The following is a 25,023-nucleotide window of genomic DNA, read 5'->3' on the forward strand; positions in this document are numbered from 1 at the left end:
TGGACGCTCTGGCATCACATCACTGCCCCTCTCTCTCCCTCCCACTTTTTCCTTGTATTGGAAATGGAAATTAAAAGATATATAGAATGCCGAGAAATAAGAAAACAATGCGATATGAGAATGCTCTCAGCTGATTTTTCGTCTAAGTCAAGTATACACAAATATTTATGAGATTTATTATCATAACTAAATCTAAGGGACTATGACTTCAAAAGTGCATTCAGTATGGAAATAAGGAAATAAGAATTTAAACACTATTTGAATCAGTTCTACTAAAACTAACAAAAGTCTCGTCAGGACTTTTTCTAAAAATGAATCAAAATATTAAATTTGCTTTGACCATTCGGCTTCATATTTATACCCTGATTTTTCTTTGCAATATTCACTTACTTTACTACCTGCCAACAGACTCAACAGTTCAACAAATAGATTACTCCTTTCATAGCACATTATCCGCATACTATACCATATGATTATTCCCATACATATATCTCCATATACGATAGTCGAGGACTTTTTTCATCGTCACCTTTTCTTATACACGAGCGCTGCCCCTGTCCAGTCAGACATTAAACAGCAGTCCTTGCCTAGTCCTGCACTGTGGACGTGTGTGTGTAAGTGAATTAAATAAATTTTCGTAGCGAATTCCGTTGGCAAGACAAATGCGCTTATTGACTTGAAACGGCCGCGCATAAATTTTCCAGCTGCTACTTTGCCGTTGGCTTCGGCCCCAGCCAACATGTCCGACAGACAGACTTTTCACAAAGCTCGAGTCCACCTGTCTGTGTATAAATTAACTGCAACTTTAACTGTCTCGTGCGGCCTTCTCTTTCTCTCTCCCTCTCTCTCTGTTTCGCGCTGCCCCTTGATGCCGGGCAAGGTGTGACAAATGTTCAGGTCCAAAGATTTGCAGCTCCGAGTCCCTGACAGTTGTCTGGCTCTGACTTGAGCCAAGAGCTGAGCCAGGGACATGTTGCCCGGGCACTTAAATTGATTGCAGTGCATTAGCCTCATGCAGCTGAGGAGAGTAAACGAGAGTAAGCATGGCATACGTATTATCCAATGATTAGCTCTTCAAATATCACCATACACAAAAACTACCCGAAAACTTCTATGATTTTTAGCTAGCCAGCCAGTTGAGCTACTTGATAGGTTTTACGTTCTATTTCCTTAAGGATTTGTGAATGCTTTTATATAGACGGAAGCCTTGCAAATAGTCTGTATGGACTATAGTTATGATAAGATAATCCCTGAATTTTCTCTCTTTAATAATTTCATTCCTCCGATTGCTGAGCCTCAGCATCCCATTTATTTTATAAACGAAATGCAAAATCGCAATTGCTCTCTCTCTCTCTCTCTCTGTCTCCCTCTCTGTTTCTCCTTATCTTTCTTCGTCCACGTATAGCTTTGATGGCATTTAATTTCCCAGTCCACTTTGGGAATCACGCAGCCAACTCCATCACGTTCCTAAACTTATCCTTCTGCACGCGCCGCCTTAGCTGCCAGCTGACTTTCCCTCTCTCACTCTCGCTACCAGTGCCGCTCAAACTCCCTCTCGCTCGCTGTCTCCCTCTCTTTCTCTCTGTCTGATATCTCATAATTGCATAGGCGAGTTAGTACTCATTAAAAGCGTTAATCGCTGCGCTGCTCTGTCGTTTCGATTACGCTTTTATGTGTTTGCATTTGGAGGACTTTACTTTTAATTCGGTGCCAAAGCGCTCAGGCACCGACGCGATTCGGGACACAAACCGATTTGCATAAATTTACGCGCAATGATAGCCCCGCTTGCTCGCTCTCTCCACCCCCAATCGACGTACTAGACCCATTCGCTCCGTCACTCTCGGCGTGATGAAACGCTGTCGTCACCGGTCTGCTAAAGCCACGGGCGCTTGTCCAAGGCGTCGACATCGCTGGCGATGACACTGAGTCGCGGCATGACAATGGGCTGGGCCAGACTAGAGAATACCCTCTAGGGAAATGAAAGTAAATGTTTGCGCTTGTTGACCATAGAATCCCATATAGATTGTTTCGAAGTTATTTGAAATGAAATGAAATAACGTTTTATACTTTCATTGCCATTGCTCTGCTTCTGCTTAAGCTAAAGCGAAAATCTAAGAGGCACTTATTATTATTTAGGATCTGCAATCTCTTGCAAGACTTTCCAACTTGTCGGGAGATTGAGCTAGGGTATTGCAAGGACACTTAATTAAAAATTTTATTACGCAAATTTTGCCTTTTGTGTCGATAATTTTATGCTTATCATCGGCGCCGAGCTGCTGGCGGCTTCTAATTTGCAACATCAGCTCTGGGCTGAGACTGGAGCTGGGTCTGGGGCTGTGGCAAAAGGTGTTGCAAATACGCACAGTGAATACAAAGGCAAGAACGCTGCAAACAGCCAGCGGACTCAGACTTCCACCCACGCCCATGCCCATGCCCACACCCACGCCCCCACTCAGCAGCCAGCGGGCAAATACATAAAAACGGAAATTAAAAAGGAAGCCAACGCAGCAAACTCACGACACGGCCAGCGATTGCTGCTGCTTCTGCCAGTTGGCGACTTGCGCTCGGACCTGGTCTGCGATATCGTCTTGGACGATTTTACTTTGCTTTCTGTGCGTGCGTGTGTGTGTGTGTGTGTGAGTGTGTATAGCCACCACTAGGACCATTGCTGCTGCCTCAGCCCTCCTTGCCCCTCCTATTCCCTAGCGCCTGAGTCGAACGGAAGTTTTCGCTTAATATGCAGGAAATTTCATTAAAGTTGCTACAACTTGGTTGGCGCTAGGGTTAGAGCAGCCAGAGGTGGCTCACGTTGAAGCTTTGTCACTTGATCGCTATTATTTTGATGCTCATCAATTCGGATGTCTTTCTGACAGCTGGCGTAACCAATTAGCTGTTAAAAACCCTCTTTATACTAAAGCTTTTTTACGTTACCTAAAGGCTTACGTAGACCAGGCAAACTCATGTCAAAGTAATAAAGTTAAATTTGGAATCACTTAATCAGAAGACTGACATATTAATGCATTGTAAGGCATGCCGTGGTTGGTTATTAATGGAAATTGAATTGTTTACTTACTTTATTTGGTTTGTCTGCTCTCTAAAATTTTGTATATTAACGTTTGTTTACCTTACGTAATTGCTAACACTACGAATTTGCTTATGAAACGTCATAGCTGACCTAACGATACTGCTTCGTCACGTTTACGTTACGTAATTGCTTGTCTTACGTAGTAACGTTACGTAATTGCCTATGTTACGCAGTAATTTATTGTTTGTTGTAGTAACGTTGCGTTGTTGTGTGCCTTACATGTACATATGTATGTATACTTTTCTTACTTGATTCGATCTGCAATCCCATATAGTACGTAATTTTGTTACGTAACTCCACATCTTACGTAATAGTTCCATAATTACGTAACTCTGTTACGTAATTCCATAATTACGTAACTCTGTTACGTAATTCCATAATTACGTAGCTCTGTTACGTAATTCCATAATTACGTAGCTCTGTTACGTAATTCCATAATTACGTAGCTCTGTTACGTAATTCCATAATTACGTAACTCTGTTACGTAATTCCATAATTACGTAACTCTGTTACGTAATTCTATAATTACGTAACTCTGTTACGTTATTCGATAATAACGTAACTCTGTTACGTTATTCGATAATAACGTAACTCTGTTACGTAATTCCATATCTTACGTAATTTCATTACGTCCTTACGTATTTTACGTAAATGATTCTCTTACATTATTGCTTTACGTAAGTAAAGCTCCGCCTTATGAAATGAATGAGGCTTTTTACGATATGTAAATTAGTTGCTTACGTTATTGCTTCGCCTATGTAATTGTTTTCTGCATATGTTACGTCATAATTATTTACTTTTAATAACTGCTTTTGAATCTACTTCGAATAAGGACTATTTCATATGCAAGGGAATTTAATTAATATATTGTGTTTTAATATGCTGCTGGTCATCATAATACAAAACGTTATGTATAAAGTTACGTATGCTTTTGACGTTAGCTTTGTCAACTGAAGTAAATGCTGGCATATTGCAACACTCAACGTTGTTTGCCTTCGCCTTACAACATAAGACAACATGCCATGGAGAAAAACAAACGAACACGTCTTGCACGTAACACGTAACGTAACGTGACAGCTTATGACAAATCCAACAAGCACACAGACAGACAGAAAGACAGACACACACATCGTTTATGCCATAATTGATATGCTGACTGGACGAGAGTGGACGGAATGGACGGAATGGAGCTAGCAAGAAGTGCTGCCCACTTGCGAGACGCTGCTAACTAATAGGCCTATCACAAGCAAAGCTGTCTGGATGTCTGGCTGGCCGTCTGTCTGGCAGCAACAATTGCCTCCATGAGTCGCTGCCACAATCAATTGGACAGCTGGGCAGCCGTGTGGCTGGGCAACTGGCAGCTGGCAGCTGGCATCTGGCCAAAAATGAGTTTCAATCATGAGAACGACACAATAACCGGCAAGCAGTATAGGCCACACGTCAACGCTTACGCCCGCCGATGCCAGCTGAAGACATAAAAAATTTAAGCAATGCGGCATTTTACACCTTTTGGCCAAGGACAGCAACACCTCAGCCGTAGAGCTGGAAACTTCACATTGAGGCAGTTTGAGGCAGTTCGCAGTTGCCAACTCTGGCCATCAGTGTGGCAATCAAAAGCAATGATTGTTGCACATAAAACGAAACGGTTATGTTTATCTGGCTTGCGCCCAAAGGCCGCTTACAGAGCCACCTCAGCACCGCCGCCCCGTCCCCTTTAACCCCGAATTTTCAGGGCAGTCTAAGTAAAAGAAATGGGAGCGCGAAGTAAATATTTAATGGCAATATAGCTTTCACTCCCCTCCACCCCACCCCTGGCCGGCTTCGGGCTCGGTGCGTAGCTAATGGACTCCAGCGCTGTAAACAGTTACTGTTCTTTTTATTTCGCTTCTTGAACTGTTTCTTCTTTGGTTGTTGTTCTTGTTGTGCTTACATTTTGAACAAGTTCAAATGTTTTCCTTTTTCGCTTTTGCACTCTTCTTCTTTCTCTTCTTTTTTTTGCCATTTTCATGGCATTTCATTTTATTTAATTTCAGCTTTATTATGATTATATTTTCTTAGCTGAATAGCTTAATATAATGGCGGGCCGGTCGCAAGCTGTGCGCCTGAGCCGCTCCTGGCTCTAGTTAGAATTGCGGCATCAGTCGCGCAAAGCGCAGCAAACAAAAGCCAAAGCAAATGGCATGAAAATTGAAAATGAAACGTAACACGCCGCAATTCCGGAAACAAATGGATGCCAATGCCGAAGATGGGCAACTGAAGCATCGAGCGCCACTCCCCCGCCCCTCGGGCTGTGTAAATTTTCGCTAGCTGCATCAGAGGCAGCAGCTAAAAAAAAGCGCAGAAAACGAAGAAGCAGAAGATGAGGAAGACAACGTGCAGACATGTGCTGTGGCAGTAAACGATAGTTCTTTGGAGCAGGGCGAGAGCGTGCGCACCGAGATGGGGCTCAATTGAGCATTGGCAAACGCTTACGCAACGTTTTGTTTGAGCAGCAGCAGCACTGCGCGCGGGTGGCACGAGACAAATGGCTGCACTCGGGCGGCAGCTGCCTGACAGGTGCACCAGCCATTCGGCCCAGCCACTCGTGACTGCAAGTCACTGTAACCGCACTCAGATAGTCCAGCCAGCATCGAGTTGAACTATTCTAGCCGCCATCGCTCTCCCTGCCACCTCCCCACTCGAATTTACATGCAGCAAATGAACCTGAAATGCAAGATGGACTGAAAAAATAAAAGCTGAAATGAAAGCAGCGCTGTGGCAGAATGCAACAAAAAAATGCAGGCAGTTATCGTGAAATACCCTTTGCTCGAATGAGCGAGCTCTAAGGCGGCTGGTATAGGTGCATAGATTGCTATCACTACTATTCGAAGGAATGTTGGCTATAAAAGTATAAAAGTGAATTTGATAACTAATGAATTCATTTTTTCATTTAATATCATGAAATCCTGAGATTTACAAGAACTTACTTACACTTATTGTTGATTTGAATTTCTATAAATCATGTATTTAGCATCCTATATACTGTCGCTGTTCTAATAAAAGTTTAAAAAATATATAATGATAATAGTACAAAAATCTAAAATACTATTTTAAGTGTCTTATTTATATATAAAATTATAATAAAAATCATACGAATAATAATAATAATAATAATAGATTACAAAAAAAAAAAAAAAATAAAATAAAATAAAATAAATAAATAAATAAAAAAAAAATTAAAATTAAAATAAATTTTGATGTGTGTAGCATAATATATTAATATTATAAAAATTATATAAATAATAATAACATAAAAATAAAAAATAATATATAATATATACTATATAATATATATATATATATATATATATATATATATATATATATATATATATAGTATCTATATATCTATATCTATTATACTATCTATATCTATATATATATATTATCTATATCTAAAATTTTAATAATAAATAATAAAATAATTATTTTTTATATAAATAAATGTATGAATAAACTATTAACTAAGGCTATACTAGTAAACTTATATATTTTTATTTTTTAATTTATATTCGATAAGAGCTGAAGCTAAATAGCTGTCTCTTTCTCACTTGGCTGCAGCATTAAAACTTATATATGTATTTGTCGTATATGCAAGTTCCTTTTTGTGATGTGTGATATTTTATATGTGTGATGTTTGTTTGATATGCGGGATATGTATATAATATTGTATACATACATACATACATATATTAAAAAATCACTGCCATTTTAATAAACAGCAGTTTAACAGTTGCTTTTATTATTTTCATGAACCGAAATCAGTCTGAAATTTCTAAATAATTTTTCCTAGAACTATTTGCTGCATTTGGTAATATAAATTAATTTATTTAACCGTATTTAATGCCCTTTAATCACCCCAATGAAAGAAGTTAGCTAATGAATTATATGTACTCTGCTGGGCAATACTTGAATCAGCTTAAAATGCAATATAACGATCCTATGTAAGTACGTATCGTATATACACGCGCCAGGCACGCACGGTAGCTGAACCCAAAACGTAAATACTTCAATTTGCGCAAAATGTTGTCAGGCTGGAGCTGTAGGTGAAGCTGCTGTTGCTGTTGCTGTTGCAACTAGCAGATGAATGGGGCAGGAGCGTAAGCGGAACAAAATCCGCTGTGTGGGTCAGTTGAAAAATGTAAGATAAATAAACTGCATTCGTGTATTTGCCACACAGACATAGCCATAGAAGAGAGAGGAGCAGCAGCAGTAGCAGCAGCAGCAGGAGCAGCAGCAGCAGTCCAGGCACTACAGCAATACAAAGTGAAATGGAAAATTGCAAAAGAAATTGAAAAGCTTATCCATACAGACACACGCCCATACATTCACACACACACACGTACACACACCAACACACACCTACACACACTCACATGCATTAATGAAGCTGTCTGTTTGCGGCTGTTGTTGCTTTTTACGGCTGCTGGGTTTCGGTTCATTTCTGGGCTTTAAGCTGTGGGCCCAGCTCTCGTGTTTGCTTAGTGCAATGCTTGGTGCTCTCACAAAAAAATCAACGCACACACACACACATACACACACATCTGCATTCGCTGCTCACATTTTTAGCTTACGCAACTAAAGGGTGGAGCCAAACGTCAAAGAGCCATATAAACATGGAAAGCCAAAGAATGCAGATGCGTGTGTATGTATGTGTGTGTGTGTGTTTGTATAAGTGTGGGTTGAACTATGTGAAATCTTTATTGAAGCCATTCAAGTCAAACGTTATGTGAAATGTAACTTTAAACAACATTTAGATTAGTTTTGCTTAAAAAATTAAACGGAAAAATATTTAAATATAAATTCCGTTTTTTAAAAGGAAAAATTCAAGTAATTTTCCTAAATAATTATAAGATTTAGAAATTTTCCTTAAATGTTGTTAGGTTCCGCAGTAAATGCTATCTGCCCCAACCTAAAGCGCTTAGCTGAGCGCCTTTAGGCCAAGTTAATGTTGTTAGCAACTTGAGAGCTGGCAAGCCGTAGCCAGCTGACGGCTTTTGCTCTCGACTTGATCCCAGCGCCACGCAATGAAAATTTTCTTTGACATCTCTCAGTCAATTACCAAAAAGGAAGGCAAAATAAAAAGACAAAAAAATAAAAGACAAATTCTAAGCGAGCTCTGAGCATCAAAGACAATTCGAAATGTGAAAATCCAAATTCAAATTCAAATTGAAGCTAACTCGCGCCAAGGGACACTTGAGTGTTTGCCAGGATGTGGCAAGTGCTGCACGTCCTCATTGCCCGCTCCCGTCCCCATCACCATCCCCATCCTCATCCGCGTCCTTTTCCTCCTGCAGGTGCGCCATTTAAGTGTTTAAACAAAGGAATCCTTTCAACCTGTATTGACAGCTGTTGTCGTCGGCCTCATTTCCATTACTTATACGCCCCGTGAGCATGCCAAATGCTAATGCCAATAAAAAAAAGAAGTAGAAGCAGGAGAAGAAGAAGCAGCAGCAGCAAGGCGACAAATAAAAAACATTTCTATGTATTATTTTGCAGCGTGTTTTCCTTTTAATTCTTGTTGTTTCCATTTTTTATTTCATTTTGCTTTTGTTCCCTTTTAATTAAAAGAAATTAAAATGTAAATTTTCGCTCAACAATTTTTCTGTTTTTGTTTTTGCTTTTACCCCCACTCCCGTGAGGGTGTATGTGTGTGGGTGTATGTGTGTGTGTGGGTGTATGTGTGTGTGTTATTTGTGTTGTTTATGGGCTGGCGTCTTATTAAAAAGAGGACGAGCTCCATCTACATTAGGAGCAGCAGCAGGTGGCTGGGGGCAGTGTCGTGCGGCACACACAGCAAAGGCAACAAAGTGTTGCAAAATAAACCAAAGCACAAATGTAAACAACAATTAAATGTTCACTAAGCAAACTCGGCGTCACCTCATATACGTATATACATATACATATACATATACATACATATATTTTCCTCATGGCATTGGGGCATCTGTGGCATCGTATCTGTGGCAGCCGTATGCAACAGCTGTTGTCTGTTGCGAGCTCCATGAATTAAATGATTAAAATTAAAAAGAAATGTTAAATAAACGAACCATTCACATGGCTGCAATAGAAGTTGAACAGAAAATTCACAAGTTTATTTGGAATTTGCCTTTTCAGGAGTTCGAACTTCTTTCCATACAAAATGCAGTCGAGTCTCGATTATTTGTACCCCGCTAACACGAAAATTGCGATAAATTGGAAAAAAATGCTATTCCCTTGAAAGAAATGCGTTTTCAATAATTCTCAATAATTTGAATTTCTGTAAAATCGAAAAAAGTGAATCCCCTGCAACAGATGGGCGGACGGACTTGGCTAAATTGAGTCAGCTACTCGTCGTTATGATAAAAAAAAATATATTTTATGTGGTCTGCTAGGCATCCTGTTGACTGTTACATACATTTTCATAGTATTATAGCCTGATCAATGCGCAAATAAATAATGTATACCCTATAAAAATAGGCGCTCTGAATTATGAAATTGCAAATGGGTTAAGAGTTGGCCTCATTGTAGAGTGAGGCAGGGAATAAGTGAGAATGAAAGCGAAAGTGAGATATGATGAGTCTGTTTCTGAAAACACATTTAAAGTGGAACAGAAAACATTTAGTACAAACTTGACTAATCATAGTTTTTACTTAGATCGAATCAATTCTATGTTCCTTTGTCTTGAGGACAACCTATGCGGAATCATTCGCTGATTCTCTGACTCATTTGTGACCATCATAGCCAACTCTAATAGTGATTCATGGCAGATGGCATTAATATATCGATAAAGCTATCAGTGTGTGCAAGCGCATCGCTGCTCTGAGCAGCAGCTGCTGGCCGCAGTCGGCGCCGTTGGGCCAGCCATCAGTCGGTTGGTTGCCGTCGCTCACAGAAGGCGGGCCGCTGCAACAATGCTGGCAGCTCTGCAGTATTGCTGCATATGGAACGGCGCCTGCATGTCCTACAGACCGCGTCGCATCAAGCAGCTGGAGCTGGAGCTGGAGCCAGCGAGGCCGGCCGTCGTTACGGCTGCAGCTACAGCTGCAGTGACGGCCGTTGGCCTGCTGCACCTGGGGCCAGCATGGAGCGTTGCCCCCATGCCGCACACCAGGCAGCCCACGCCCATGCACTTGGAGTGCAGCAGTGAGTCCATGGATGAGAGGAGATTTGTCTCCGAAATGAATTTGGATTTTAATCCGTATGATTCATGCTTCCGCATTCAATATGCATCTGACAAAGCACAACCAACTTAACTTCAGTGTTGTGAAATGTCAAAAAAGAAAACTAAGCTAATATTTCTTGAGTTCAGTATAAAATTCCAACCAGGGAGGAACTTAAGAAACTTTTTACGCTTACTTTAAGTATATCATTTCTTGTTTTAAGTATTTCGTTACTTTATACTTTTGAAAACAAAGAAAAATCAAGTTTTAAGACAAGATTTAATATCAAATATATACAAATAATAGAAAAGTTTATCTAAATAATATAAATAAATATAAACTGTTCAATACCGAATATATTCCTGTCATATATGGCAACAAAAGTCTTTCATAGCATTTCATATTTAAGACACAGCGAATCTTTACACTTACCAGTGTTGCATAATCTTCAAACTACAGTTTCAAGTCCAAGTGCTTCAGCCTTGGCTCAAGTGTTGCTGCTACAGTGCCTCGCATGCTGTGTGTGTACACGCGCAATACATTTCGCATTCGCATGTTTCGATTTCAATTGTTCCATCGTCTGGTCACACTGGTCACACGCCTCATATGTAGAAAAGTTTCAGCGCCGCACGTAGCAAATCCAATCAGAAGCGTTTTTCCTTCTCCTTTCTTAGCCAGTTGCGCTGCTCCTTAACTTATTTGGTGTTACTTTGCGGTATCATTAACCTTTAAACTTGAGAGGCAGCGGGTCGAGCGGGCGGGCGGGCGGGTGGTCCGAACCGGCGTATAGCAAAGAAAACAAGCTATAGAGAGTCTGTGAAGAGGGAGGGCGAGCGGTCGGGGGTTTGGGAAAATGGTAAACTTTTGCACTCGGCAAAGTTTGTTGGGGCGCAAACTTTTTGCAGTCAGTGTCGCAGTCACCATATACACGCGCGCTTGGCAAAACGTACAATTTTTAACTTTATTTTCGATTTTCGTTTGCCGCAAAAATTGTATTTGTTGCGGCGATGAATGGCAGTATAGGGCACAGACGGACAGCCGGTGCGGGAGGCGGAAGGGGGGCGGGCGTGGTCGCAGGCAGAGGCGGTAGCTGTGAAGAGGTGTAGCAAGCAAAACTTAATTTGCGCCAAAAACTTTTGCCGCGCTCTCTGCTTTTACCTCCAGCTCTGCACTTATTTCTTCGTCCTTTTAAATGCAATCAAGCGGAAATTGATACGTCACCGTATAGGCGGCAAAGGGGGCGAGGCCGGTGTGGGGGCGGGCTCTGGTTACCGCACACAAAAGTGTTGCCAAATTGTTGCAAATAAAATTGCTGATATGGAAATTTTATGCGCAAGTTTTTCACGCCACACACACACAAAGATAGAGACAGAGAGAGAGGAGAGAGAAAGAGAGTGGGAGAGAGACAGAGAGAGAGAGAGAGTAAGCGAGCTGGCTCCTTTGCTGCGCTGAGGTGAGGCGCCTGTGGAACATTTTGCGGCAACAATGTCCTTGGTATTTAACACGGCCAGCCAAGTGGCAACTGCGTGGCATTTAAGTGTTAGTTGGATAGCCCGAGTTGTCCAAGACAACACAAGCGAAGCATAAATTGCCTCCTCCTCCACCTGCTCCGCCGGCAGCCAAGATGCCGGAAATGCTTGCCGGAAGCCGCTGCCAAAAGCGCCGACAACAGCAGCTGCAGTGCGCGCAGCCCCGCCCACAACTATCTAGAACTACATTGCCACACACACACACACACACACACACACACACACACACACACGCACACCGGGCGTGGCATTGCAATGCCATCAACTGCAAATTTTCGTGTCATTCTCTTTGTTTCCGCGACACTTAATGGCAAATTGTGTCCTGTTTCATTATGGCGAGGATTCCCAAGGATTCGCCAAGATTCTAGCTGAACGGCAACAGAAATGAATAGACTCGCAGTTGTAAATGTTGCAGAAACCTATTTACATTGCGTTTACTGTTGCCAGGGTAAAGCACTAAGCGCATCAGCTTTAATGATCGTTATTTAAAGAGAAAGACTGAGAGAAAGAGAAAGAGATAGACACACAAATTAGTGACCAGTAAAACGATAGAGATAGACTTAGTGATAAAACGAGTGGATGAGTTGGAAGCTAGCTAGAAGGTGCGAAAGAGAGAGATAAAAAGTTGGTGCTACAGAGCTTGATAGGTAGAGCTACAGTTAGAGGCATAAAAATGGTGGGCTAGAGCTAAATTTTGGCTAGAGCTGCTGCTAGAGACAGAGCTAGACAGGTTCAGTTATAGTGTTAAAGCTAGAAACTAGAGAGATGGACTATGAGTTAGAGCTAGAATTAGAGCTAGAACTCGAGCGTTATGGCTAGTGTGATAGATATATAGCTACAGAACGAAGAGATAGCGCTAGATACATATAGTCAATCCGTGAGCTAGAGTTGGAGTTCGTGTTAGAGTTGCAGTTAGAGCTAGTTTTAGTTAAGGCTACAGCTAGAGCTAGAAAGCTTTAGCTAGACAGCTATAGCTGAATAAATAGAGATTGAGCTAAAGGAAAATAGATGGCGCTAGAAAGCTAGAGTGAATGCTTAAGCTATAGCTGGAGTTTGAGTTGGAGTTGAAGTTACAACAAGAGACAGGCTAGAGGGTCTGAGTTAAACAACAGAGCTCTCCTGACCCAGCTCAAGCTAGAACTAGAAATTTAGACTTTAGAGTTAGAGCAACAGCTAGAGCTAGAACTATTATAGCCAAAGAAAGAGAGAGAGAGATAAAGAAGGAGAGAGAGAGAGAGAGAGAGAGAAAGAAAGACAGACAGATAGAACTAGAGCTCAAGCTGGAGTTAGAGTTAGAGCTACAGCTAGACCCAGTGAAATAGATCTGAATTTAGAGAGATGGGGCCAGAGCTAAGGCAGGGGACTATAAATAAGACACAGATTAGAAGCAAAAGAACTACGTTCAAATGAAAATTGATCTGAGTGCATTGAGTGCAAGTGAGCCGAATAAGTGAGCGCAAATAAGACTCGCTCTGCGAGAACAAGAAGAATTTCAAAAGTGGGTATACGTGTGCTGGAGAGGTATGAATTGTTCATATATTTGCTGTTGATTTATCATGCATAAGACACAGAAAATAGCCAGACTGCTGCGGACTTACGGCCTTGGCTTTCCTTCTTAGTGTATTTATGAATTTAGTTGGGTTTCTTCGGCTTTGCCAAATGTTCATTCCATTAAATATTTTTGAGTGCTCATGCATTTTACTGAAACAAAAGATGTGCTCATCCACTCACGTTGAAGTTGTGACGCAATTTCAACTTGTTTTCTTCTCAAAGTCAAGATCTTTTTCCGAAATACCTACAGCAATAGTTGAAATGAAATTGGCACGATGACAATGCCAACGATACTTAAGCTCTGAAAGTGGAATTGAAAGAGAAACTCTCAACTTTTCGCACATCTAATTACCTGACTTCTGCTGACTCTTGACACTCTAATGAAATTTGGAGAAACTTTGTTTAATTTAGTTTATATTAGAAAGACGAATTACTCTGAATATTTGAATACAACTGAGAGCTGAGATTCGCTGTCAATTGAAACTGAAGCTGTGGGCCAAGGAAGATCAAATTTAAGTTTGGCCATCAATTGAAGCTTACAGCAATGAGACCGAAACTATGAAATGCCTCGCCCCTTCAGGTTCTCTTTCACTGCTCCTCTCTTGAGCTGCTTTCCGGGGATTTTAGAATGCCCATCAATTTGAAACTTAATCTAGCCGCACAAATAAGCCGCGCCAAAAGTTAAGACCCGGCCCAGGCCAACAAATGGCCAAAACATGAGGCGGGAGGCGGGGCAGTTGGCAACTAGAACTGGGAACTGGGAACTGGGCAATGGGCAATGGGCGCTGCTCTATTGTATGCAAACAATTTACAGCACAAATGGACGACGAAAGTAAAAAGCGAATGAGAAAAAAAAAAAAAAACACTGTCGACAATGCGAAGGAGGAAAAAAAATGAGATTGCGTTTTGCGGAATGAGGCGGAAAAACTAGGCGTCGTCGTCTCATGCATAAACCTGAAAATGAAATACAAGGCGCAGGCTTAAAAGCCAAAAGGAAAACTGGCAACAAAATGAAAACGAAAATGAAAATGAAAATGTGCAGAGCTGCGCTCCATGCCGGGATATGCCAGTCGACTGCGAAGCATCTGGGATAATTGAAATTTACCGCAAGCTGCAAACGCGACTGAGCGGGGCTAGACGGGGCGGCCATAACAAAAGATCGAGTGGCCATTCGTTGCGGCAGCGTTGCCAGACAGCCCAAAAAAAAAAACGAAAAGGCAAATGAAAAGCAAAAGAAAATCTAAACTAAACTCTACCAGGCCGAGTTTGTTTTTGGTTATTAAAAGCTTTGGCTGGCTGCTCATTAAAGCCTGCTCTAATTCTCGAATTGCCAAGAGAAGAGGCACACAGAGGCACAGCCACAAGTCTCCACAAGAGAAGTTCAACTGCCACTTGCAGCGAAAATATTATTGCATACTTAAGGGCGCAGCGCCCCAGGTCGCACGTTGCATTGAACTTTGAGTGGCCATTAGGAGTGGCAGCCACTTGCAGATGCAAAGAAGGGCAAAAAATAAAATAAATTCAAATAAAGGGGTGCGGCCCACACACAGCCAAAGGCATGCTAAATGCCCACAATTAAGATAATTAGCTTAAAGCGAGTGGAATGAATGGGCTTTTGCAGCCGAGGCGTTGAATGCTCCTCAATGTATTCAAAATGGTGCTTCAACTCCTTGAGCCCTTGCGTAGCTCTGAAAGGATGTTGCATTACCTAAACTGCCCTTGTAACTGAATCTGCTCTTAGTTAGTTATCAATTAGTTGCTGGGATGCCAGACTTAAATAATTAACTTTTTGATATGATTTAAGAGTTGATAGAAGAGTCTCATTGATTCCTGATTTAATAATCCTATATACATATATCTATGCAAATAATTATTTTTAGTATTGTTTAACAGTTCTAGGTGCACATTTATCGCAAACGAGCTGGGCTTTTGGCGTTGCCACCTAGACAAAGAAACTCTACAATTTGTCACAAATACGAATGACAGCTTCAGCCCCTCCCTTCTCGTTTGTGTCCGTTTTCGTTTTGTATTTTCGACATTTCAGAGCTACTGGAACACATTAATAGACTGAGAGCCAGTCGTGCCGACTGTCACCGCTACCAGGCCCACCTGTCCTGCCCAGCTGCCACTCATGTCGCAGTCCATTAATAGTCGCTGTCTTGCTTTTGTTTTAGCATTCTACGGCCACTATCTTTCGCCCTCGCTCTCGCCCTCGCCCTCGCCCTCGCCCTCTCTCGCTCACTCACTGCGTTGTTGTGCCTGTTATCTGCGTCTATTTGTGTTTCTCCTTCGTCTTTTTTTTCGCTCTGCTTTCTTTTTGTTGGTGTTCTGTGCGCAATTAACTTGATTGCGCCTATAAATATGCAGCACTTGGCAGTGATTATTGCACGCGCGTCTTTTCATTTGCCTTTTGTGCTGTCTACCATCACTCGCTCGCTCACTCTCTCTCTCTCTCTCTTTTGCTTTGGTGCCTTTTCATGCTTTCTAAGCCTAAAAGTATGCACTAATTGCTATTCTTGCCATCTGATTGCGCGCGCCTGTAAATTGTTTGTCTTTATTTTATATTTTTTTCTCTCTGCTTTTTTTTGTTTGCTTTCGTGTTGCTTTTCTACCCTTGGAGCCTTTATCTTTAACACTCTTGGCCACAAGTACTTGGGCATACCGCTATCAACTGCTAATAGACTGCCGCATTCTCTGCTCTACTTCTTGCTGCTTCAGTCCCCTTCACTCATTCACTTATTCATTCACTCATCTTTATGCATTGCCTTAGCTCTTAGTTCCGTTCTTAAGTGCTTCTTTCCAGCTTACATCGCTTTTGTATTTCATTTCTCATTTGCATAGAATTTCAGATGATTTTGCATTTGCTGCTCTGAGATATAAATCTATATATATATATTGTATATACTATCTTGTATTGTTGTATTGCATATGAGAACAACAATTTCTTAACTCTGCCATAATTATTACCAAATATATTTAATTTATTTCTTGTGGGCTTGAAAGGTAGCAGGATAAATATATGTGAACATAAAAGTTATTCTAAGAAAAAAAAAAAATAATAATTAAAACTAAATAAATACTAATTAATCATAAAAAAATAATAAATGCAGTAAAAAATCAAAAAATTAAATTTGAATTAATTATTAGAAAAAAAAGAACATGTTAAACCATATTTCATCATCTATAAAAATGATCTATAAGGAAATTAAAACCAATGATAATATACACACAGATATATTTACACATATGTATTATTTGTATATGTTTTCATTAAAGTTTCAATAGCTCTTCGCTCGTATTTCTCATGTGTGCTGTAAAAACTGATATTAATTGTCTTTGCCAAAGGTAAACAAAAAAGCGTTAATAATTTACAGTTTACACTAAAATATCAAATTGCAAACTGTCTACATGTTTTTGTATATATAAGTAAATATCTAAAAGTACTCTAAGCTGTCTCTATCTCTTTCTCTATCTCTCTGTTTCTCTCTTCACTGAGCTGTCTCGCATGCAGTCTATAATTTTGTCTATAGTATATCTGAGCTTCATTTACACAATCAGAGTTCTTTAAGTATTTGTAGATACTTACTTAAATATATGGAAAAAACATATATATATGGATTTTTATAATTTGTTAATTTATTTATACTTTCAAAGAACATTTAAATGTTCAGCTGCATGAATAATCTGTGTGTAATTGTACATATGAATAAGAAGTCTAAACATCACTCTCTATCCAGCATCGGGTTTCGCTTTAATTAATTGCTTGAGGCAAGCGCTGCTCAGACTTGGTTTTATTTATTTATTTTTTTTTTATTCGCATTTCGCATTTGCTGCAGCGCTGCTGCTTTAGTTGTCAATCGGCTTAGCTTTTGTTATGCCACAGAGCAAACTAATGGTGGGCGTGACGCCAGCTGGCTGACTAACTAGACGAAGTCCTCGTAGTCCTTGCTGTCTGCTATTTGCTATCTGCTGCTGCTATCTGCTGCTGCTGTCCGTTGTCTGCGCTGTCTGTTGTTAATCTTTAACCTGAGTCCTAATCCGTGCGTCATGATTGAAAGGAGCTGCACAAGGCTGCGTGTCCCGCCTCCAATTGGAGTGCAGACGGCAGCTCGCAGCCGTCTCCTCAGCTAGCTGATAGTCTGTACGATGACGGAGACAACGTCGCACATGATGAGCACATTGACGAGACGCTTGCTCTTCCTCTTCTTGCCGGCGCTGCTGCTGCTGTCACAGCTGCTGTCTCTGATGTTGCTGATAATCTGATTGCCATGATGTACTTGCCCCCTGCCAATTTGTGTCAATTTGGCGTAGTTTTTTCGCTGCGCTGAGCTGCTTAACAAGTCGCACGGCCACGCCCATGACCACGCCCACAACTAAAGTGTACCTTAAAGGCCAGCCAGCCAGCTGAGCCAACTTGAGCAGCATTTCGTGCAGCTCAATCTCAGCCACACAGCCGCGACTCAATTAGCTCTGCTGGCCAAGACGAGCTGCACTTGCGCCTCTTTAAAGCTGTTTTTTTTTTCTCTCTTCAGTTTTTGCATTTTCGGTTAATGAGGCACGCAGCTTAACCCCAGTTAGCCCACTTTTGTTTTGGCAGTCGCTGCCGTGCTGTTACGTACTTGACCTAAAGTCAACAAGCTGCGGCTTTGTTAAGGGCTACGCAGCTAAATATACATATATATGTACATATATGTATATACAAATAAAACATGCGGGCTGTGGCTAGGGATGTGTGCGTGCATGTGTGTGTGTGTGTGTAGAGTACCTGCGTGTTGGCCTTGATGCAATTGACACCAATTGCCGTTGGCCTGCTTCATACTGCGCCACAAAATGAGAAATAATAACGTAGCTAATGCTACACCTGAATGTAGCCGACTAGGAGATACCCAGCATAGCAGTTGCTTCCTACCTACAGACGACTAGCAGATACACAGAATTGGATTTGTTGTCAACTAGAAGATACCCAGTACTCCTATTGTGGCTTACCTATAGCCGACTGGCAGATACCCATTACTGTAGTTGTTGCTTATCTATAGCCGACTAGCAGATACCCAGTACTCCTGTTATGGCTTACCTATAGCCGACTAGTAGTTACCTAGTACTGCAGTTGTTGCTTATCTATGGTCGACTATTAGATACCCAGTACAGCAGTTCTTGCCTATCTATAGCCGACTAGTAGATACCCAGTACTCATATTGTTGCTTACCTATAGCCGACTAGCAGATACCCAGTGCAGCGGCTGTGGCTTACCTATATCCGACTAGTAGATACCCAGTACTCCTGCTGTGACTTACCCATAGCCGACTAGCAGATACCCAGTACTCATATTGTACCCAGTACAGCAGTTGTTGCTTTCCTATAACCGACTAGTAGATACCCAGTACTCCTGTTGTTGCTTACCTATAGCCGACTACCAGATACCCAGTACAGCAGTTTTTTCTTATCTATATCCGATTACTAGATACCCAGTACTCCTGCTGTGACTTACCTATAGCCGACTAGCAGATACCCAGTACTCATATTGTACCCAGTACTCCAGTTGTTGCTTTCCTATAGCCGACGAGTAGATACCCAGTACAGCAGTTCTTGCTTATCTATAGCCGACTAGTAGATACCCATTACAGCAGCTGTGTCTTACCTATAGCCGATTCGAAGGTACCCAGCACAGCTGTTGCTGACTAAGTAGGAAGTCTAAAAGCCTATAAAGCAAGCAAACGTTTCAAAACACTTAACATATACATAAATATATATATATATGTACATACATTTGTATATACTCTGTCTAGATGACTATAGCTTTAATGATTTTAAACGGTTGTGCCTCATAATGTCTTTACGATGCATTTGGCTTTCACCTAACCAATAATAAATAAATGCCTGCATCTGCTCTCTGTCAGCTTAATCAGCCAACAGCTGATGCAACCCTGTTTAATCATTCTCAAAAGAATCGCTTATAGAACATTCACTTTTGTTTGGCTTTTGTCAGAGCTGTGCAAACATTGCGCGAACAGAGTTGAATGAAACCATTCGAGTCTATGAAAATCTCCTCAGTTTTAAAGGCATTGCCTTCACCTGTTGAGCTGAATCGAAATCAGTTTCCATTTGAGCTGCTCAGATCGCCGCTTGAATGGATTGCTGGCGCTATGAGCTAAAGGCCAAGGCAACTCACGCTTAGCCCAGCTTGGGCAGCGGGATTGAGTCTGCTGCGCTGGCAATTTCACTTGTCAGAAGTTTTTGCAGTTAAGCGAGATTGATTGTTGTGGCGTGGCGTAGAGCTTTCTGGAGCTAAGTAATTTATTTCGCTCATAATTGAAATTAAGCAATTTTTATTTTTAATTTATGCTGCAGCTGGCTGGCAGCGCGCGTGGCCAGCAGCTGGCGTTGGCTAAGTGGACGCGACTGCAGCGCCGCCACCTCGTCCCCTCCCGCCTCCCATTTGGCTCCTCCAGTGTGCCAACCCTTAATTAAAATAGCCGTCAACGAGACGAACAGCAGCAGGGCGCGGGGGAAGGGGGTGAGAGCGGGAAGACGTTAGTAGAAGGGAAGAAAATGAAAATGAAAATGAAAATGCAAATAAAAATAGAAACAAACGAACGAAAACAATGAGCGTGTGCTACGCGCCATTTGCAGTTGCATTTTCTCACTTATCCCAAGCAGGAAGGTAGCCCACCCCCACCCTCCCCCTCCCCCTTTACTTTGCCAAGAACCCCTCATGAGCAGCTGCTGTGCATTAAGGAGGGATTTGGAGGCGGGGCAAGGCGAGTGCATTATGCAAATGTTTTTTAGCCATTCGATTTGATGGGCGCGCACACAAATGTAATTATGTAATGCATGTCCTTTAACCGTGTCCATGTGTGTGTGTGCGACATTAAATATATTGAATAAATGCACAAGGATCCACATTAATATTAATGCCCTAGTTTATTATTCATAACGGCAAAGCGAGTGACTCGTGCGATTTTAATTAATTTTTCCATTTGCTTAACTCATTGTTACAAACACTCCTACACTAGTCTCTGCCCCAGCCACCGCACACCTTAGCCAACTGGCGCCATCTGTGGGCCGCTGCTTGCAAATGTAGCGGCGCAATTCTCTTTGATGACACTTGCAGTGCATTAGCAAATGACACTAGCTGAAAGCAGAGAAGTTATGTGCAAGCTTAACATATTCTTAATCCGATAAGCCGAAGGCCCATGCAGCCAGCGCTTTACAAAATTAAGTTAGTTTTAATTTTAATTAACTCTAACTCTAAGATAAATAAAAAAATAAAAATAAATGTGCAAGCTGAGCTATACTAATTTCAATCAACTTAGATTTGGCGTAAAGTGCGACGTTTTTACATTAATTTTTAAGTGAAAATATGTTTTGTCCAATATTATTTTCTTTCAATTTTATGTGTGCTGCATTAGTCAAATTAGCCCATGAAAATGTATATAGAACATGCCAATTTTTAATAGTATTAAAAGGCTTTGAAGTGATGTGACTATCCACCCGACTCACAGCTTTCTCTATGAATATTATAAACCAGAAGTTGTCTACTTAATTAATGCATTTATCTAAAAATAAAGTTAGGCTTTCATGTACTTTCAAATTAAAGTTGAAATTGAGCTTTTAATAAAAAAGGTCAGAGGTGCTTTGTCAAGCAGCTTTTTTTTGGGAATTTTTCTAGTAATGTTATGCTAAAGTACAGCTATTGTGAGCTATTTGAGTCCACTTTGACATTACAGCTCCCATCGGCTTTATTAAGCACATTTATCTAGCGTAATTTAATCTAAACATAAAGCCAAACTTCCAATACAGCAATGAGCACAATTGATATACATGATATAAATGTATATGATATACATGTATATGATATATTCCACAAATAAGCATTACCATGGAGCCATTATTCAAGCCTCAATCACAGCAACTGAAGCTCAGTGTCATTGGAGCGCCTGTTCCGTGGCTTGGAAACAAGCGACGTGAAAAGCAGCTGGCCATACAGTTGGAAATCGATCGATACACAGCTACAACAAGAAGAAGAACAACAACAACAACAGCAACCAAAGATATGGATATCGTTTGGGGGGCTGGACGCCTCCAGCTCACATAAAAACACAGCGAAGCTTCGATTCGATTTCTCAGTGCGTCTCGATCGACAATGGCGGGCAGAATGTTTCTGTCGCTGCTGTTGGATTTCTTCAAGTGCCGCAAAACGATATTCTCCCAGCCGCCGCTCAACGTGCCAAGTCTGGTGATTACGGTGCAGCCGCAGGCAGAGCCGAGGCCGGAGCCACAGCCAGAGCCATCCCTTGATGATGTGAGCAAGTGCCAGGTGCCGGGCGCAGCGGTTGGAGAGATGGGCAGAGCCACGGAGGCGCAAGTTAACGCTAGTGAAGACAACCAGTCGGTGCTCCAGCTGGAGTTGGAGTTGGAGCTAGAGTTGGACGTGGAGCAGGAGCAGGAACCAGAGCCGGAGGCAGACGCAGAGGCGGACGATGATGGACTGGGCTATGATGATCCCCGACTGCCGGAGCTGATTATTTGATTATTTAGTTGACCGTAGAGCTTAGACAATTAATTATTAGCACGCATATTTATTTATGAATCTCGTTTCACTATTTGTTAACCAATTTGGCAATGACTTCAATTACAGCGCTCAATTATCCAATTGCGTTTTATTGACAATGGGCAAATGGTCAAATATTAATCAGAGACCAAATCGCATTATGGCCAGACAACAACAACAACAGCAACAACAAATCGGACATCAAATGCAATTACAACAATTTGAAATTAACATTTTGCAATTAAAGCAAACACAATGGGGCAAGAGCAGGCGACAGCTGATAAAATACAACGCACTCAAAGTAAACATGTGTAAATAAATAAAAACAAGTGATAAATAAACACAAATGAAATGGATAGAAATTGAATAGCACGACAAATTAATCCGCCTGTCCGTCTGTCCGCATGTCCAACAAAGACAGCTTGCCGCATATTCGATTGCCGATTGCACTAATTGTTTTATTAATGCGGTATTCACATATATAGAGAGAGTGAGAGTGGGAAAGAGAGAGAGAGAGAGAGGGCAAGTTATATAATACATGTGTGTTCATGTCCAGTTCATAAAAGATTAAAAGCTCTATTTAATAACCAACTAACCAGAATGAACTGTAACCGAAGAGACAAAAAGCTTTCAGCTTTTAATGTGAATACACCTATCCATAATGTGTGTGTGTGTGTGTGTGCGTGCTATATTTATTCATTTGAGCAAATAATCAAGTCTCTAAATGTTGTTTATGCTATCAAAATAATTGGCATGGCGATTTCATTTAAATTATTTTAATTAAAACTTAGTGAATCGAGCTAAGTCTAGCCGTGCAACAGAATGTGGCAGCTGTTGCGCGACTAATCATGGCTAATGATAATAATAATGCTAATGATAATGAAATTGATAATTAATGACAATGATGATAATGATAATGATAATAAAAAATAGACGATGACAATGAAAATAACAATGATAATGACAATAAAAATGATAATGACAATAACAATGAGAATGATAAAGCAGAATTGATAAAGCAGTGGAGGATTATAGCAATAATGAATATGACATTCGTAATAAAAATGAAACTGACAATGATAATGAAAATAAAAATAATAATGACACTAATGATGACAATGATAATGAGAGGCATACTGACAATCAACTTTATGATGAATGTGAGAATCATGATGAGAATGATAATGATAATGATCATGATAATGATAATGACAATGACAATGACAATGACAATGACAATGACAATGACAATGACAATGACAATGACAATGACAATGACAATGACAATGACAATGACAATGACAATGACAATGACAATGACAATGACAATGATAATGCATACATGATCATGGGAAACAAATTGATAATGACTGATACTGATTTGGTTGCCTCTGTTTTTGTGTGACAAAGATGATAATACTAATAATTATAATGACAATGATAATAATTATGATAATGAAAAGAAAAACTCTGCAATCTGAATATTCTCTTTGGCGAAGATTGTTCTTAAGCAGTCTGATTCTGCAGGAATACACTCCTCCATTTCATGCCTAAATATAGCGTCTGCCCTATATATATAATTAGTCGTACCTCCTTCCATTCCTAGCTTTACTGCTGCCTCATAGCTCAACAGTTTCTTCATTGTTCTTCTGCTCTGCTCTGATGTTTGTGTAAAGCTCCATTTTTAACAACAACAGTTATAATAATGATGTTGATAATACCTATGTATGTATAGTCGCGCAGCTTCAAGTGCCTGAACTCATTTAGCAACACTGTAATTATGTATTTCGACACCAATCAGGGGCAACAGTCTAAGCGAAAATTATAGCCATCCGGTTTTTGACCGCCTAACGGCTAAAATAAATGTGCAGTCGCCTACGTGCCGAGCTCTGCCCCCTGGGTGAGCAGTATCCTGACATGGGTCAAATGTGTGGACAATGTCTCTCACTCCCACTCTCTCTCTCTCTCTTACTCGTTCTCTCTCGCTCTCGCCTTTGGCTGGTTTCTGTGCTTGCGGTCATTTGTTTGTCTCGAATTGCATTCGTGGCGGGCAAATGAGATTTGTGATTGCCATTCGGCTGTTAACTGCCCCGGCTAAAAGTTGACAGGCAAATGGCATGTCTTTCGGCTGCAGCAACAGCAACAACCACAGATTGTGGAACGCCCATGCAATTAAGTGAAAACGTAACTGCTTAAAGCCCAAATCATTCGCCATGTTTTTGTTGGCACAGCCAAAGGGTCTAATTAACTTGCCAATTGGCAGCAGCAGCAGCAGCAGTAGGAGAAGGAGCAGCAGGAGCAGGAGCTGGAACAGCAGCAGCAGTAGGAGAAGGAGCAGCAGGAGCAGGAGCAGCGCCTATAATTAAACAGCCAAAGGCACACAAATATATATATATATGTATATGTATATGTGTGTGTTTATGTTTGTGTGTGTGCCTCGACACACCTATTCAAAGACTTTCCCAATTCCCCCCTCTCTCTATCTCTCTCTCTTTGCTGTTGGCCACACGCACGCGAGCCACGCATAACTTTTGACCAACTCGCACTTTGGCCCTAATCCATTAGCTTTTTGGCTGCCACAAGTTTTGGCCCCACCCACCTACCTACCGCCCCCAATTCCAATTCCGATTCCGATTTTGCTGTGCCTATTATTGATAAGGCGGCATTTGTTTATTTGGCTCATATCATGTTATTCCTTAATTGCTTGCTCCATAGAAATTTCCCACGATTCCAGATGGTTGGTTGACATACCCACTGCTTCGACTGTGGCTCTTTAAAGTATTCATATGCTTTTTGGGCCATTAACTCTTTTAATCGAAAGATATTGAAGCACATGAAGTGCTTGAAAATCCGTTCTTCAAGCTGCTTTAGTAGCGCTGCTATAACTTTAGCAAACTGCTACTGAAACAGTTCATTTTCATGAATACTCTTAGCTCTACTCTCTATTTGCTTAAAATGCATTCATGTGCTTGAAAAGCAGTTTCTTAAGTTGATGTCCAACAGTTGTTTTCACATCATTGATAAATTGGATTTTAATGAATGCTGAATGCTCTAATAAAACTGCCCAATGCATGGCAATGTCTATGAGCTTTAATGTGCTTGGAAAGCTGCTTTCAAGCTGCTTTA

At 40.9% G+C, this 25,023-nt stretch overlaps 1 protein-coding gene across 10 annotated transcripts in view; it reads left to right on the forward strand.

The window, feature by feature from the left end:
• Positions 1-25,023, forward strand: part of LOC108657281 (uncharacterized protein CG43867) — a 133,411-nt gene that overhangs the window by 70,472 nt on the left and 37,916 nt on the right. The window lies entirely within an intron of this gene.

Source organism: Drosophila navojoa, chromosome X (assembly GCF_054131105.1).
Source record: "Drosophila navojoa isolate 15081-1374.11 chromosome X, UAZ_NAV_1.0, whole genome shotgun sequence".
NCBI lineage: Eukaryota > Metazoa > Arthropoda > Insecta > Diptera > Drosophilidae > Drosophila > Drosophila navojoa.